Source organism: Carassius gibelio, chromosome B21 (genome assembly GCF_023724105.1).
Source record: "Carassius gibelio isolate Cgi1373 ecotype wild population from Czech Republic chromosome B21, carGib1.2-hapl.c, whole genome shotgun sequence".
Lineage (NCBI taxonomy): Eukaryota > Metazoa > Chordata > Actinopteri > Cypriniformes > Cyprinidae > Carassius > Carassius gibelio.
The window spans coordinates 28,481,753-28,497,694 of record NC_068416.1 but is presented as its reverse complement, the minus strand read 5'-3'; the positions used below and the strand labels follow the sequence as shown (position 1 = coordinate 28,497,694).

The 15,942-nt window shown below is 35.6% G+C and overlaps 1 long non-coding RNA gene across 5 annotated transcripts; it reads right to left on the bottom strand.

The window, feature by feature from the left end:
- Positions 1-3,559: 3,559 nt before the first annotated feature.
- Positions 3,560-11,566, bottom strand: LOC127986339 (uncharacterized). 5 transcript variants are annotated; one of them, XR_008160805.1, is made up of 7 exons: positions 6,001-6,157; positions 5,661-5,842; positions 5,411-5,475; positions 4,962-5,164; positions 4,670-4,730; positions 4,368-4,538; positions 3,560-4,182 (listed from the first exon to the last, which is right to left on the bottom strand). It is a non-coding gene; the product is annotated as an uncharacterized LOC127986339 (long non-coding RNA). The 5 variants fall into 5 exon arrangements; XR_008160806.1 differs by lacking the exon at positions 6,001-6,157 and adding an exon at positions 11,322-11,566 and having other exon boundaries at positions 4,962-5,475; XR_008160804.1 differs by having other exon boundaries at positions 4,353-4,538; positions 4,962-5,475.
- Between the last annotated feature and the right edge of the window lie 4,376 nt (positions 11,567-15,942).

Genomic DNA, 15,942 nt, shown 5'->3' with positions numbered 1-15,942 from the left:
ATGAATAACCCTTCTATATCCTATTATATAGACCACTATTCTTAACAAATCTCCTGACTGCATGCATTTGTTTCCTTGAATTTGGACCATCATTTAATAAACTAGTTATATAAAATAATTGCCATCCTACTGCTTGTAACTCTTCCTTAAGAATCCTCCTTTGTAATTCATATGTCTTGCATTTCTGCATAACATACTCTACAGTTTCCTGTACTGAACAGACATCACATAGACCTGTGTCATGTTTCCCTATAATGTGTAAAGTGTGATTTAGATTTGAATGCCCTGTTCGTAAATGTGTGTAAACAACTTGTTCTTTCCTACTTAAGTTATGAATTATTTTGCTTTTCTTTATGGTTTTTTGAACCTTGTAATAGTGTCGACCTGTATGACATGAGTCCATGAAATGATATTGACTCTAGCCCAGCTTCATTAACCCACTCCTTTATTTACCATGCAAATCCTTTACCATTTGCATTTAAAATTTCCCGGCAATCATTCAGAACTTCCCTTACAAGATGACTATCTTTGTGTCCTTGTAGGTTTACCCAGTACGCCATTGCTAGTTTCTGTCTTCTTATACTTAACCTGTTAACTGTCACCCGTCCGCTCTGTGGGACGCCTACATTTACTTCACTATATTACAATCAAATCTAATCTAATCTTGACAAACTATATATCGTTGGAAAGGTCTAAGATTCCCAAATATATATTTTACCAATATTTTTTGTTAAAAATTATGTAGAAAAAGTAATCGATTAATTAATGCAAAAGTGCACCCTCAAAAATCTAAATTAGTTTTGACCTTTGTTTAAAAATAAAGACTTCTTTGTTGCCTTTTTCTCTATCACATTTTAGAAATCATGAGAAATTATATATCAACTGAAAACTTAAAATCTCAAAATTCATCCTTTAAAACCCATTTTAAAATCAGACATTGCATTACCATGTAAATGGTACATCAATATCATGTTACAAAATATTTTAATTCATGAATTATACAAATTTAAGTTTGGATCATGCACTACAAAGTCAATATTCAAAAAAGTGAGTGACAGGTGTCAATGCCATTTCTGAAGTCTCTACTTGTAATGCTGCAATAGGTGTGGTTTAAACTGCTTCTAAAATTAGTCTTAATGCTTTAGCTTGCATAACAACGTTGATGATGCCGACTCGTAAACAATACATCCATAGTCTAGGGTTGATCGCATAAGCCCAACATAAATGCCCTTTAATGACTGTTTATCAGCACCCCAATCTTGACCTGCTACTGCTATCATCAAATCTAAAATTTTTCCACATTTCTTTAATATAAAATCTACATGGTCCTTCCATGATAATTTGTCATCAAACCATACTCCTAGATACTAAATTTTGACACTTTCTTTAAAGAAGACCAATATAATTTAAGTAGTTTATTCTCTTTAATTTTCTTCCTTGTAAATATCTGGTAACATGTTTTGGATATTGAGAATTTAAATCCCCATTCTAATGACCATTTTCAACTACTTCTATAGCTTCTTGAATTGTATTCATATTAAACTCTTGAAACTCTAAATGGACTGACTCTGAGTTAAGCGCGTGCAGCACAACTATAAAAAGCCATTATCAGTGGAGCGCAGATATAACGATTCACCATGGCAACAGCTCCCGCCAAAAAGCCGTCTGCATACTTCAGACTCGATACAAATATAATTCTTCACAGTGTTATAATATCACAGGTGAAAACTGGCAGAACGTTAGATTAATGAACTAATAGCTAATCATTTTATGGTATGTCATGGGCAAAAATATATATATCAAATAATAATATTAATAATAATATTTTAAGTGCATTTTTCTTATTTAACAAATGATCTGCCTCAGAGTTTTCACCTAACTTCCTTTGTGAAACAGGCCCCAGAACTACAATAACAAAAACAGGAAAGCAAAATCCATCGATACCTTCGCCAAAAACACTGCAGAGAAGCTCACATTTTCCTCTAGTTATCTTTTCCACTGATTGGCTGTGAAACCAAAGCTTTACTTTCACTATGATCTTGATTTCTGTCTGTGATTTACATTTTTTCATAGAGTAAAAAAACAAAAAACAAAAAAAAAGTTTCTTATCTGGGGTCTGTTAATTGTTAATACTGAGGTACACATGTATCTGCCAGTATAAAGTGTAACTAGCATCTTATTATTATTTACGCTTAGACTGTTGCAAAGAACTGCTACTTCTACATGGTAAATAGAATATATCACGATTTTCACTGTACATGTTTTCTGTAAATAGCATCTAGAGCTACTTGCACTTAGCCTTCTGTAAATAGGATCTATTGCTAAGAAAGTATGTTAACTACACTTAGTGTAAATAGCCACTGACGTATTTCTCTATTGGCAGATCATTTGTAAAATAAGAAAAATGCACTTAAAATATTATTATTAATATTATTATTTTATATATATATTTTTTGCCCATGAGATACCATAAAATTATTAGCTATTAGTTCATTAAACTAACGTTGTGCCAGTTTTCACCTGTGATATTATAACACTGAGAAGAATTACATTTGTATCGAGTCTGAAGTATGCGGACGGCTTTTTGGCGGGAGCTGTTGCCATGGTGAATCGTTATATCTGCGCTCCACTGATAATGGCTTTTTATAGTTGTGCTGCACGCGCTTAACTCAGAGTCAGTCCATTTAGAGTTGATTAAACCAACTCATTTCAGCTGTTCTGTAACTGAAAACTCAGAGTTTCCCATCTCAGGATAAGTCAACTCAGAGTTCGAGTTTAAACTCAGCGTAGGTTGAACCTCCTTAGTGAAACGGGCAGCTGGTATACCGGTAATATTTATAGTTCAAGATTTATTTGCTCCAGTTTCAGGCATCAGTTTTCTCACATGTAGTCTCGGTGTCTGCTGAAACAGACGTTTATGTGATGATTTCTCAGGTGTCAACTATTTTAAGGTTTCAGAGGAAAAACCCTGGACTTGATTGACTCGGTGCACTGCCTTTGAAAAAGGTTTTCTAAAATCCCCGTTAAGGCATGTTAAAACAAACCTGAGGTTGAGTGATGGAAAGGGACTTTTTAATGTAAGGTAAGTAAAGAAATGAAACCTCAGTCTGGTTCATGTGCTAATAGCCTACAAATCCCAACCAGAAGAGATCGCAGGTTTCCAGCCTTCTGGGGTAAAAAGAAAGAAAACAAAGAAAGAAAAAAAGAATAACAAAAAGAGAAAACAATCTTGCAGCCAAGCAGTAGCAATAGTAGCATAATGACTATAAATGTGCTGGAGAAAAAAAAAAATGGCAAGGATATATAATTATTTATTAATATATTTGTGTTTTCAAAGTCAGTGTCTACTACAATGATGAAGTTGATGCTGACACGCCATCTCCACAAGTAAACGCGCATTTAGTGAGAAATGTAGCTTTCATACAGATTACATTATCATAGAGTATTTGTTTTCTTTTAGAATTGGTTTGGCTATATATATTTAAATTTATGCATTAAGTGACTTACATTGCATTCAGGCTAACAATTTTCTCCTAACGTGTTCCCTGGGATTTGGGACCAGATTAACACCACACCCGAGAGCTGGTGCTTAACAGTCGAAGGCTGATTAACAATGATCCAGCTGTTTGAGCTGAACCAGAGGACACTCATTCAGCGGTACACAAGGCACATTATTTGCTTCCAATGAACGGAATACTTCTGTACACACACACACACACACACACACACACACATATTACAAGTAATTTACTTTCAGGTCTCAACAGCAGCAGAAGAATCAGGAAATGAGTGTCCTCGCCCAGGGACTGACTCCACCTGACCCAATTGACGTGGCTGATATGCAGCTTCCTCCGCCAAGAGAAAAATAGGATGCAAAACATAAATGTATCCTTCCGCCAAATCGACAAGGAAAGGCTCCTCTTCTGCGACCGGGTCGACGTCCCGTTGCTGCCACCAGGGAGTGTCCGATCACTCCCGGCCCCACAGCAGCAAGACTTTTTCAGCAGCCCATTTCAGCACCTGGGTCACTGTTAGACAGACTAGTCCTTAACCCAGACATGACTGTGTCACTGCTGATTCCCTCTTCTGGTGCTTCGACATCCGGTGCAGACCCAGCTCCTCCTGCTCCAGCGCCTGCTGCTCCTGTGTCCCGTTACACCCAGAGGAACAGGTGCGGCGGCCCTGGAGACGGAAAGCGGAGTCCATTAGAGGAAGTATGTGCGAGGGATTACTTTTAACACGTGCAGCGTCTTTATATTATCGGTTGGCACATTGTACATTCAGACACCAGAGAAGCTGAAACTGGATTATGCATTAGTAACAGTTTTATAAATAATATCATAAAGACTCACAGTTTGGTTTCCCACTGTTAATGCTGTTGCATCTGATTCGTCTCAGACTCGTTTTTTCTCCTGGTTCAGTAGATTGTCTCTCGTCCTCTTTCTTTGGTATTTTTTGCTTTCTCTGTTTAATTCTCCTCCAGATTGTGAAGCTGCACAGATCTTCTGACAATACCTATTTTCTCTTTTTTTCATGGTCTGTTGAAAGAGAAAGTGGAGATATGAGATGTGTTTAGTTTCATTATAACACAAAAATAAGTGTTATGTCGAGAATTAATGATAAAAAGCACAATAATCTACAACACAAATAAAGATAACAGTGTCATTACCATGTGATGAACTGAAGTGAATCTCCTCGGCAGCTCTGAGGAAGCTTTACTATGGCATGATCTGGAAATGCAGGGCATTTGTTAGCATATTATTAAATGTACATTTTAACGATACATACATTTTAATTTGTAACAAAGTAAGTAATGTGACAATCTTAGCACATGCATTTATAATACATTTAGCATAAAAATCCATGTATTTAACAGGCTACTGGGTACTTTTAATGCTTTTTTACAAAGTATTTTATGGACATATACCATATAATTAAATTATATACATAATACTGCACACCCTCCGCAATTATCTCATGGGGGCAGGAATTCACCCTCTGTTCGGACCACGCGCCCCTGCAATGGCTCCACCACATGAAGGATATCACACGTTGAGTAAGTGGGTTAAGTATAAAATGATGAACACCTGTGTCTGCTTGCAGTAATTGGCCTGGAGAAACCAGTTAAAAGAGAGGCTGGAGAATATGGGACGGAAACTCTGCTCTGCTTGGAGAGATAAGGGAGAAATTGTAAGCGTGCCTTTATCATTTTGTAAACACGCTGGTTAAAATATTAACCAAGTCTACTAGCACCAACCCTGGTCACTTTCTTCCTCCCATATGAGCTTTATTACAAGGAACTAAAAAGCTTTCTAAAGAAAAATCATGCAATGCACATAACTCTCAGTATAATATCAGATTTCAGCATCAATTTTACATTTGGTATCTGCATATATGATTAAAATCCCACCTCATTTCTAAGTGTCTCTGAATCATCAGAATAAATCGTTGCTGGTCTGTCTGAATCACGAGAAACTAGACAATTAAACCACAAACACAGGTGTTAAATCTGATGAAGCAACTGATCTTTACATATTTATATAAGAAGATGTGTATGTATATATAAAGAAGATGATAAAGGTAAACCCTCATTCATAAATTGATTTCAAGATGAATCAAGATGAAACCGAATTTATGTTTTAAACATCATAAATACTCACAGTTTGGTTTGCCGCTATTAATGCTGCTCCGTCTGATTAATCTCAAGTACTTTTTCTTTCTTGATTGATCAGATTGTCCCTTGTCTTCTTTGTTTGCCATTTTTCTTGATGTTTAATTCTCCTGTAGTTTGTGATGCTCCACAGATCTTCTGCAATGCATTCATTTCTCTTACATTATACCTCTGGAAAAATATATGGTGATAGAATTTAGTGTAAGATTTTATATTTTTTTTATGAATGTTGCACAATATAGATTTCAGTATCGTCTTAACATAAAGATAAATGTAAAATAAAATGTTACAAAATTCTTAACAATTAAAGATAAAAGTGTTTTAATCACGTTAAGATGAGCTGAAAAGGGCTTTCATCCACTGCAGCTTTGAGATCTTGTTGTGACTGAGATTGAAAGCTTTCAGTTTTAGAGTGACGCCCAAATGGGTAAAGCGCCGAAACAAAGAAAATCTGTTTTCAAATTAAGTCGCTCTTTTTTTTTCTTTTTTTTTTTTCAAATATACCATTTCCCCTGGAGCTATTTACTGGATGAGAAAATTATTCACTATTTATTTTCAAATCAAGGTGAAGATATTCCCCTTTTTTTTTTTGGTACTTTTTAAAAACATTTTGTGCTTACAAATGTCAGAGCTTTGATCACATCAGAACAGTTTTATCAGTAACTGGTGAAGAAGCTAATGTAAAGAATTTGTATTATATATATATATATATATATATATATATTTATATATATATATATATATATATATATATATATATAGTGAACAGTGTATATTTTGCAGTTCTTAAAGCTTGTGTTTTATTTTTGAACAGCGTCAGTTCAGGATTGAATCGATAATCTCATGCTGGAATGCTCTCTCTAAAGCTGTAGATGATTACAGACTGACAGAGATCTGGGAGACAAACAACAATCACAAGTCAGAACATGATATGATTTTGCATTAAGGTGTTTTACATTCAGGCTCAGACACATTTGCGTTCAAGACATTAAATCAGATCAGTCCTTAAAGTATGTTTTTATTTTCCTAGCCTTATTCAACAATTTTTTCCCCAACACATCCTCAAATGAAAGAAAAATGTTCATATTTTAGTAGATTTTAAATAAAATACAGTATTATACATTTTTGCTGTTTGTGTATTACAAGTGGACAATCTGAAGTCATGTTTATGACAAGTTTCACAATCTTCTACCTTAAATACATTATGGTCATATACATACTGTAACTATACATGGTATGACATGCAGTGAAGCATTTTTTTAAGGGAATGAAGTAAAAGAAAAGGATATAAATTAGAATGTACAGATTGAAGAATTTACAATATCTACAAAGTCAAAAATAAACAAATGGAAGATGAGTAGAAAAAACAGCCACAACAGAAATAGAGGAATTAAACACTCAACAAAAACGTGCAGCTGTAGATGTCCAGATGAATGTGGCTTTTGCTAGTTCCTCTTTTTATTTCAGTCTGTTTGCATTTTGGGGTTTCTCGGTTTCTTAGTTTGAACAACAGGTGACTCCGCAGATGTTGACAATTACTGCTGTTAAGGACTGATTAAAAAAGAAAATGTTTGAATTCTAATCAAGAGTAATGAGGAAAAGGATACAAACACTCCCCACATTTATAGATTCAGTCACAAGTTAATCATGTTGTGAAAACAGAAATCAGGCTGCAGGATAAGTATATTTAGAACAGAGGAAGACATGACTCATGAAATGAATCATGCGAGTGGAAATTAAATGTATGAGCCATTATGAGATTAGCATGGTATAATAATTACAGAACCTCAGACATTTTTATCTTCTGAGACATACAGTAGACACACAGTGAATTAACATACAGACATCTGTTCTCACATCTCACTGAGAGAAAATGCAGGAAACGCCTCTCACCCCGTTCTTCCCCTCACCCAGATCACTCAGAATAGTCAATATCAGAATATAATGTTCTATATTAATGCAAGTGATGTTTACAGTCATGTTTGGTGTCATTTGAATTGTCTCAGGGCGAATGGTACAACGGTCTCAACCTTACAAGAAGTAGACTAAAGGTGATTAAGATCCTAAGGGTTAAGAAATATTTTCTCACTGTAGAGGGTATTTTATGCAAAATACCTTTTGTCTCTCAAGGTGATACTGTAACTGTACATGATCAATGCAAATTCCAATTGTTATTTCTGTCTCCATCTCATGGATGTTTGTCTTGGTCTGAGGTACTTAAGGAAATGTTGCAAAAGGGTTGGGACAATTCTGTAGCCAGAATGAGTGTTCACACACTTCATACTGTGTATGAGCAGAGAATCAGTAATCCAGTAACAAGCAAGGGGTCGGTAGGCAGGTAGCAGGGGTACGTAGAGATAACAGGCAGAATCGGTAACAGGAAATCATGGTCCAGCTTAAGTACCCAGTCTGATGACGATCACCTGTGCAGGTGATCAGAGTCCAAGGACGGGGCTTGTGGAAAATGTAGTGTCGTGATTATAAGTGAATGAATGGATGCGTGTGAGTATTCAGGTGAGGGGTTTGTCTCTGTGACAACAAATTTACCTGACTGATATTAAATTGTTACATTTGATTCTATTCTGTTTTACTCTGTAATTATTGGCTCTAGTAGATTACGCTGTATCCTTGTTACCGCATTTCCTGCGTCAGGTTAGTAATGGACTAAAACTCAGTTGAGATGGAGCATAGGACACACAAACTGTATCTTTCGAGGTCCGGCTAACACTCGGTATTAGTTCAAGTGTACTTAGATTGTAAGGGCTTATAGGGAATTTCTGTTTAGGTCTACTGGATGTTGATCGACCAACCTAAATAGGGTGAACCTAACCTCTATTTATTGTAATATTATTCTAGCTAAGTGTACATGGGAAACAATGGCATGACCATACCAAAACTACTATCAGGGAAAGTAATATTGGTCAGCTTATATCTATAGTAGTGGTCATGACCTCTGACTAGAAATAATGTTGCTTTATTCAAGTGTGTACAAATCTATGGGGGCTAATTAAAAGTACCTTTACAATGAGTGAGCATTGGAGCGGCCGTTGTGTTCAGTTTTAACTATTTCTTCCATTTAGTATTTTTGTGTAAGAATAAGAAGCACTTCATCTGTGTTTAGTGTCTTTCCAACATATGAAAACATTTCTGAATCTGCATCTGAAATGGCATTTAGATGTATTCACACAGTTTATGTCTCTCAGAGGAGACATGGAATCATTTAAATTGCAAACACAGATGTATAAATAACCTGATGTTTTGTTTTTAACATAAAACGTTGAATACTGATATTTGAAATAATTTAAAACATGAAAAAAAAAGTCTTATATTATTATTTGTATGTATTATTCACTTTTAATTTACCGATGGATTTTTTTTCTTCTTTCTTTCTTTCTTTTTTTTTTTTTTTGAGAGCAATTGTATCATGAAAAGCTATTTTCCTCTGGGATTGATAAAGTTCTTTGACTTGACTTGACAAATTACATTAAAATCAGTATGGTGGAAATATGCCCACAGAAGATTTCATGTGGCAACTGAAAAAAAAAAAAGTATAAAAATCAAACAAACAAATGTTTGAGGTATATTTACAGTTTACTGAAAACTGATAACTGATGAAAAGGAATTTGATAAATAATAGCAGATAATGAGAAACACAGCAAAAGAAGTCATTAGTCTCAGAAAACTGTATGAATGGACCCAGCTGACATCCAAGCAAACAAAAAGAGCAAAACCTTATCTGACCATTGTCCACTGAGAAGCACAAATGTCCTTTGATGAATGTTTGTTGTACTTATTTTATATGATAATGGTGGTACAATTTAATTCAATGAGTGACAAATAATAAACATCCACAAGGTGATCCAAAACAAACACTTTATTCCCAAAGTGATCAAAAACAAAAAATCCACTATAGGATGCCAATCAATAGTCTTAAAGGTGCCATCTGTAATGTTTGGCAAAAAAAATCAAGTCATACTCCACATTCCATAACAGATGGGGGCAGTATGCCTCAATAAAGTGAATTGGTCTACTCTAGAGTAACAAACGAGAAACGGCATAGTCTCTATGCTCCGCCCCTACTTTCACAACAACACTACAGCCATAGCCGAAGCCTAACTGTGCGTTCACACCGCCGGCGTCGAGAGCGTCAAAAATCGCTCTTACCGCTCTGCTCACGACGCTGCAGAAAGATTTGTGAGCGCTCAGACGCTCTAACGTAGATCGAATGCTTATTTTGTATTTAAAGCGCCTGCAAAGCAAACAAGCTTTTTGATCTCGTGCAGACTAACCACAAGGAGTTATAACCTCATTAAATATTGTTGTGGACGAAATATTAGGATCCTTTACTTAAAATGAACAATCTCAGACACCTTGGTCCACGTATCACTTTTAATTTTTTTTATTTTTATGTCCCTGTACGTAAACAGGGACACATCATAGATTAATACAAACGCTAAACAGCAATAATCAACCTGTCCTGTATTCTGCTTGAGAACTAATGTGCCAACTCTCAAGCATTCACCGTGAGACACACGCAATTGACTCTTTTCACACGCTTTCACGCCACACATCAATTTTTTCACGCACAGAAAAACCACGAAGCAAAGAGGACACGGAGACCAACAGACTAGACAGAGCAGGTTAGTTATGATATAATAATAGGGCTGTGCAAAAAATCAAATGCGATTTTCATGCACCTCTCATCAGTAAAGACGCTCCTGTAATTAGAAGCCTGTGCGTTCAGATCAGGGTTGCCAGGTTTTCACAACAAATCCTGCCCAGTTGCTTCTTAAAACTAGTCGAAAACTAGCCCAATCGCGTTTCCGGGAGGTTCCCCGATAAAAATTGCTTCCCAGGGTTAAAATATACATTTTTGGGAAGGGTTTCCCTGGTAAAATTAGCATTTTAGGGGCTAAATATCACGTTATTGGTATTGGGATTGCTTCAAACTGCGGACATGAAAAACAACCGCAGACTTGGCAACACTGGTTCAGGTGGAGCGGCAGTAACTGCACAGAGCCTTAGTCTACCGACAACTAACACAAAATCGCTTTCAAAATCGACAAAGAATCGCCTGCGATTTTAACATCGATGTTGTGTAGATTGTCAGTGAATTACGGCTCTGTGTAGTAAATGCCAACCAGTGTTGCCAAGTCTGTGGTGGTTGTTTTTCATGTCTGCGGGTCGCAGCGACCCCAATACAAATAACGTGATCTTTAGCCCCTAAAATGCGAATGATACCAATGAACCCTGTTAAAAAACCTATATTTTAACCCGGGAAGCAATGTTTTATCGGGGAACCTTCTGGAAGCGTGATTGGGCTAGTTTTGAGAAGCAACTGGGCAGGAATTGTTGTGAAAACCTGGCAGCCCTGATCTGAACACACGTACTGGAGATATACTTCTAATTACAAGAGCGTCTTTACTGATGAGATGTACATGAGTAAAGACATGCACAGCCCTATATAATAAAATGGGTAACGTTAAGTTATAGCTAGCTAATTATCAAACGCAGCTATGGTTAGCCAACGCTAACATTAGCACGTTTATCGAACAGCCTTCGATACAATTCTATGTTATAACTTCCCGAAAACAAATACACAAACATATAAAACAAACTTCTAGCGAAATACTAACAGCATCTAACTTACCAATCCAAAATAAATGTTGCAAGATCGGAGTCGAACCTCATTTCTTTCAGGTCCATCAGTTGTCTCCAGTGATTAAAAGCAGTGCCGATGTTTACTCTTGATTTGTGTTTCCGAGCGTGGTTGTTTCCCTGTAGCGGGTGACGCTCTCTTCCCTGAACTGAAATGAACTAGTGGGCTGTACTTTCCACACGATTGACATCAGGTTCAAGTACACGCCCACAAGCCGTGCGAGTTATTCGTGTATTGTAGGTTGGCTGGTGGATATGTTGCCCGCATTAAAGAGTCCTTCTGAAGTAGAATATACAACTATACAACAAGTAGAGTGTTAGCTCAGCTGAGTGTGAGTGAGTATCCTAGACCACCAAGTGAACGGAATGAGAACTACAACCTATAATACATAGTACCAGAACTATGGGATGTTACACTACTGTTCTATGGGAATTTTTTCTCAGATCACGCCACAATTTAAAACTGGTATGTCAGAGAAACACCCTGGAATTTACTGAGTAAATCATCAGTGACTCCCATCGTATGTTTTTCAGAACATCTCAGTGTTCCCAAATCTCTATGATTGATGAAACAAAATGGACTTTTCAGGGCTATGGTTAGTGTTTTCATGATTCTAGTGTAGTTAAGGTTCGTGTTCAGACAAAATGCACAGAAGTTATCAAATTGTATTTTCAGAAGCATTACTGAGCTACAGTATTATGAAGGGAAATTTAAAAGCAGAAGAAATATATGTGAATGTCATTTAACCAAAATTGTACAGACTCCAAAGGCGGAAGTTGTGTTGCAGTTGTCTGACCTTGTCTTGTACATCTACATCAGTGAAGAGTTTTTAGTGATGAACTAAAACACAAGCACCCCCCACTGATCTTTGGGACAATACAACAAAATTTAAATGTAAAGAAAATATTTTTTTCCCTATTGTGGAGTTGTATAATTTGTATTACTGTAAAAGTCATTATAAAATCATTGATTTTTTATCTTTTTTTCACTGTGAAATGTTGCGATAGTTTTAGAAGCATGACGTCGCACAGCAGTTCTCTTATATAAAACTAATATATAATATAATATATAATATATTAGAGTAAAAATAGTGATACACAACAACTGTCAGTCACATTTACACAGAAAAAAGTTGTAGAAACAATTTTCATGCAAAAATCGATGGCATATTTGAGATAATTACAAAATAATTACAAAGAGACATCAAGTGTATTTATTTTTTAAAGTGTATGAAGTTGATATGCAGTTGATTATATAGGTCTATAATAGTGTTAATACATAATAACATTAAACTACTTAAATAATTTTATAAACAAAGTAAATACTGAACATGAAGAATATTCTGCTGGTCCAGGGAAAGGAACTGCTCTGATCTGTAAAGAAAAAACACTCTCAGAACTATAACACACATACACACTCACTGTCAGTTTAAAAGAACTGAATGCATTTAATTAATAAAATAAAACAGATAAAACAAAAACTACACCGTTGGGGAAACAGACAAGCAAGGCAGGGCAGGACACAAGGTGGGCAAACGACAATGAACCGACACAGGACTGCAAACACAAGGAGAATAAATAGGGGGCAAACAAGGAGGGTAACGAGGGACTACAGTTGGGGCAGCTGAACCAATAATCAGGTAAAAAGGTGGACGGGGTCAAAAAAATAGACATGAGAGCAAGTATGGCAGACTTAAACAAAACAAAAGCAATGTGCTCACACAAAACAAAAACACAAGCACATGGCCAAGCAAAACAAGCCATACCAGCCAGCCATAGGCAAAACAAGACACAAACACGCAGCTAAAGAGAACTCTCATAAGCCACATGATAACACAAACATGTTGACATGATATCATACAGTCTGTGAAAAGCAGAAGCTTGTGTCAACATGTTTGTGTTATCATGTGGCTTATGAGAGTTTTCTGCACAAGACAAAACATAACAAGAAAGCATGCAGCCAATAAAAACAAGAACTGTGTACAAAAACACAGTACACTGGTAAAAATATGCCGCCGAACATGAACCACATGCTACACAAAAAAAATACAACACACACGGAGAGAAGAGTGCATGGCCCATGTGAGCTGACAAAAAAACAAAGACATAACAGAAGAGTCAGGGCTCTGTCACAAAACCACAAATAAACCAAACCGAAGTGATGGGAACATGATGATCCTCTTTCAGCTTAGTGTCTCTTATCTAATATTTCTCTTCACTAAACCTGAAACAGGTTTGGAGTGGAAATCCAGTTGACAAAGTGTAATATGTTTTTTTTTCCCCCAGTTCAATTCAAGTTAATTGTAAAATCAGGATTTATTATTAGTCATTGTGATGATTGTTTCAAAGATGTCAGAAATATACATTACAGCTATTTGATAGTACAGTTTATATGGTTAGTAAACATCATTTTTTCGTTAAGCAGACATTATACATTATGATTACTGCTTGTGCTTCTAAAGATGACAATATTAGGATAATATTTTGACCAGGGCTTGAAAAAAAATAAAAAAAATCATTCGGTTCACTCAGAGCAGAATCAATATTTTAAGGTTTCTGTTCCTGCGTTCCTCTGACATTATTACCCTTCCAAGTGGAAGAAATGCGGGTTAATAACGTTATTTATTTGCCTACAATTTGTCTAATAATATTTATAATAATAATAATAATAAATTACAGCGTTTTCTTTATACGATGGCGTTTTAGTGGCACGCTGAAAAAAAAAAAATCTAAGATTACAAGATTAATGTCATAATATTTCAAGAATAAAGTCGAAATACTTCGAGAATAAAGTCGTAATACTACCGGAATAGAGTCGAAATGTTTCGAGAATTTAAATCGTAGAAATTAATGTTCTGTTATTTTGAGAGTAGGCCTTTATTGCACATGTACATGTCCCAGATTGAGAGCACCGGGACTGATCTGAATATTGTTGGATCCGAGCGGCCGCAGCATCAGTTTTAAGGACTCACGGAAACAGCTTAATATCAAGAATATGATATTTATTAACAGACTGGACAGGAACAACATTTTATCTTAACATCAGCTCACAAACCCAATCGTCATTCATTTGGAGGGGGCGCTGTAGTGCTTTTATACACTACAGATATACTATGTTTTTTTATGGCGTTTAAAACGGTATCATCACCATCATGAAAAATGCCGTTCTGATTGCACAAAAGCGCATGTTAATTACGGCATTTTCCTTGTAGTATAATGAGCCATGCCTCCTGTTTCTTTTTCTTCTTCTTCTGACTTTTTATGGTGGATGGGAAACCAACTTTTGGTGCATTTACCACCCCCAACTGGACTGGAGTGTGAAGCACTAATAAGAAGATGACAGACGCATTAAAAAAAAAAAAAAACATAAAATAATAATTCTATTAATTGTTCCTATTTCTATAATATATTTTATAATAGCACCATATATTCTCCTTTGTTCTGTGTTTGTGAGAATTCTTGTCAGATAGTAGGATAGAAAACAGACATGCTCACTATAAACAGTTGTTACATGAAAATAAGAAAATAAAGTTGAACCAGAGGAAAAATAACAATAAGGATGAACGGATCATTTAATTTAACGCTTTTCCATCTATTATAAATATTAATTTCCTAAAAAACTAAATTTTTAATCTATTGACAATAATCTATTTACAAAAAAAAGATCTGCTGTGAAGATTTAAAGAGATAGTCCACTGAAAAATTTAAATTCTGTCATTAATTACTCACCCTCATGTTTTTTTTCCAAACCTGTAATATGATTCAGATTCATCAGATGTGTGTGATGAGAGTCTCTTTATGCTCCATGTGTGTCATTATGATCCTCATTAATCTTCAGATCAGATCTCTTCTCATACTCTAAACCAGGGGCGTGCAGAGACCTATGGAGGGGCAGGTGCTCAAAGTATAAAAGGGGCACATGGAACAAGGCTTTAAGTGGCGCTGTTCAAGACATCAATACAGCAATATATTGTGATGCATTCCTTGCCAATTCGTGTATTGATATGGATGATTATGTATTGATACGGCAGCAAATGCTGTGATTCAGTTTTGAAAAAGAAACAGATTAAAAAAGACAATTTTAAGTTTAAAAGTAAAATAATAATAATAATAATAATAATAATAATAATAATAATAATAATATTTCCACCTAATAATAACTCTGGGATTAGAAACTGAAATTTCTTAAATTGTCACAACCTGATGGCTTTTTCTTCTCTGTTCTACAGAATAATTAAGAACAGCTGTTATGGTAAAAACTATAGAAAACACTTGTGCCTCTACATTTTCCTCTTTCTCACCAGCCTCTGTCTCCTGGCTTACTGTTACCTGCTCTCTTTCTGTCACTTGTGCCTCTACATTTCCCTCTTTTTCTTCCTCTATCTCCTTTTACTTCCTCTATCTCTGTCCATCTAGGAACAAGGCTCAATTTACTATTTCAGCATTAATCTATTATTTTAACCATCACTACTACTCCTGCACCTAATCAATAAGTCCACCTTAAATATTGGTACAAAACATAAAAAACTGATACACTGGAATATAGTGATTAATATTATTATTACTGTTGTAGTTGTTATTGTCTAAAATCGAACACCTTTGCAAATGACAGG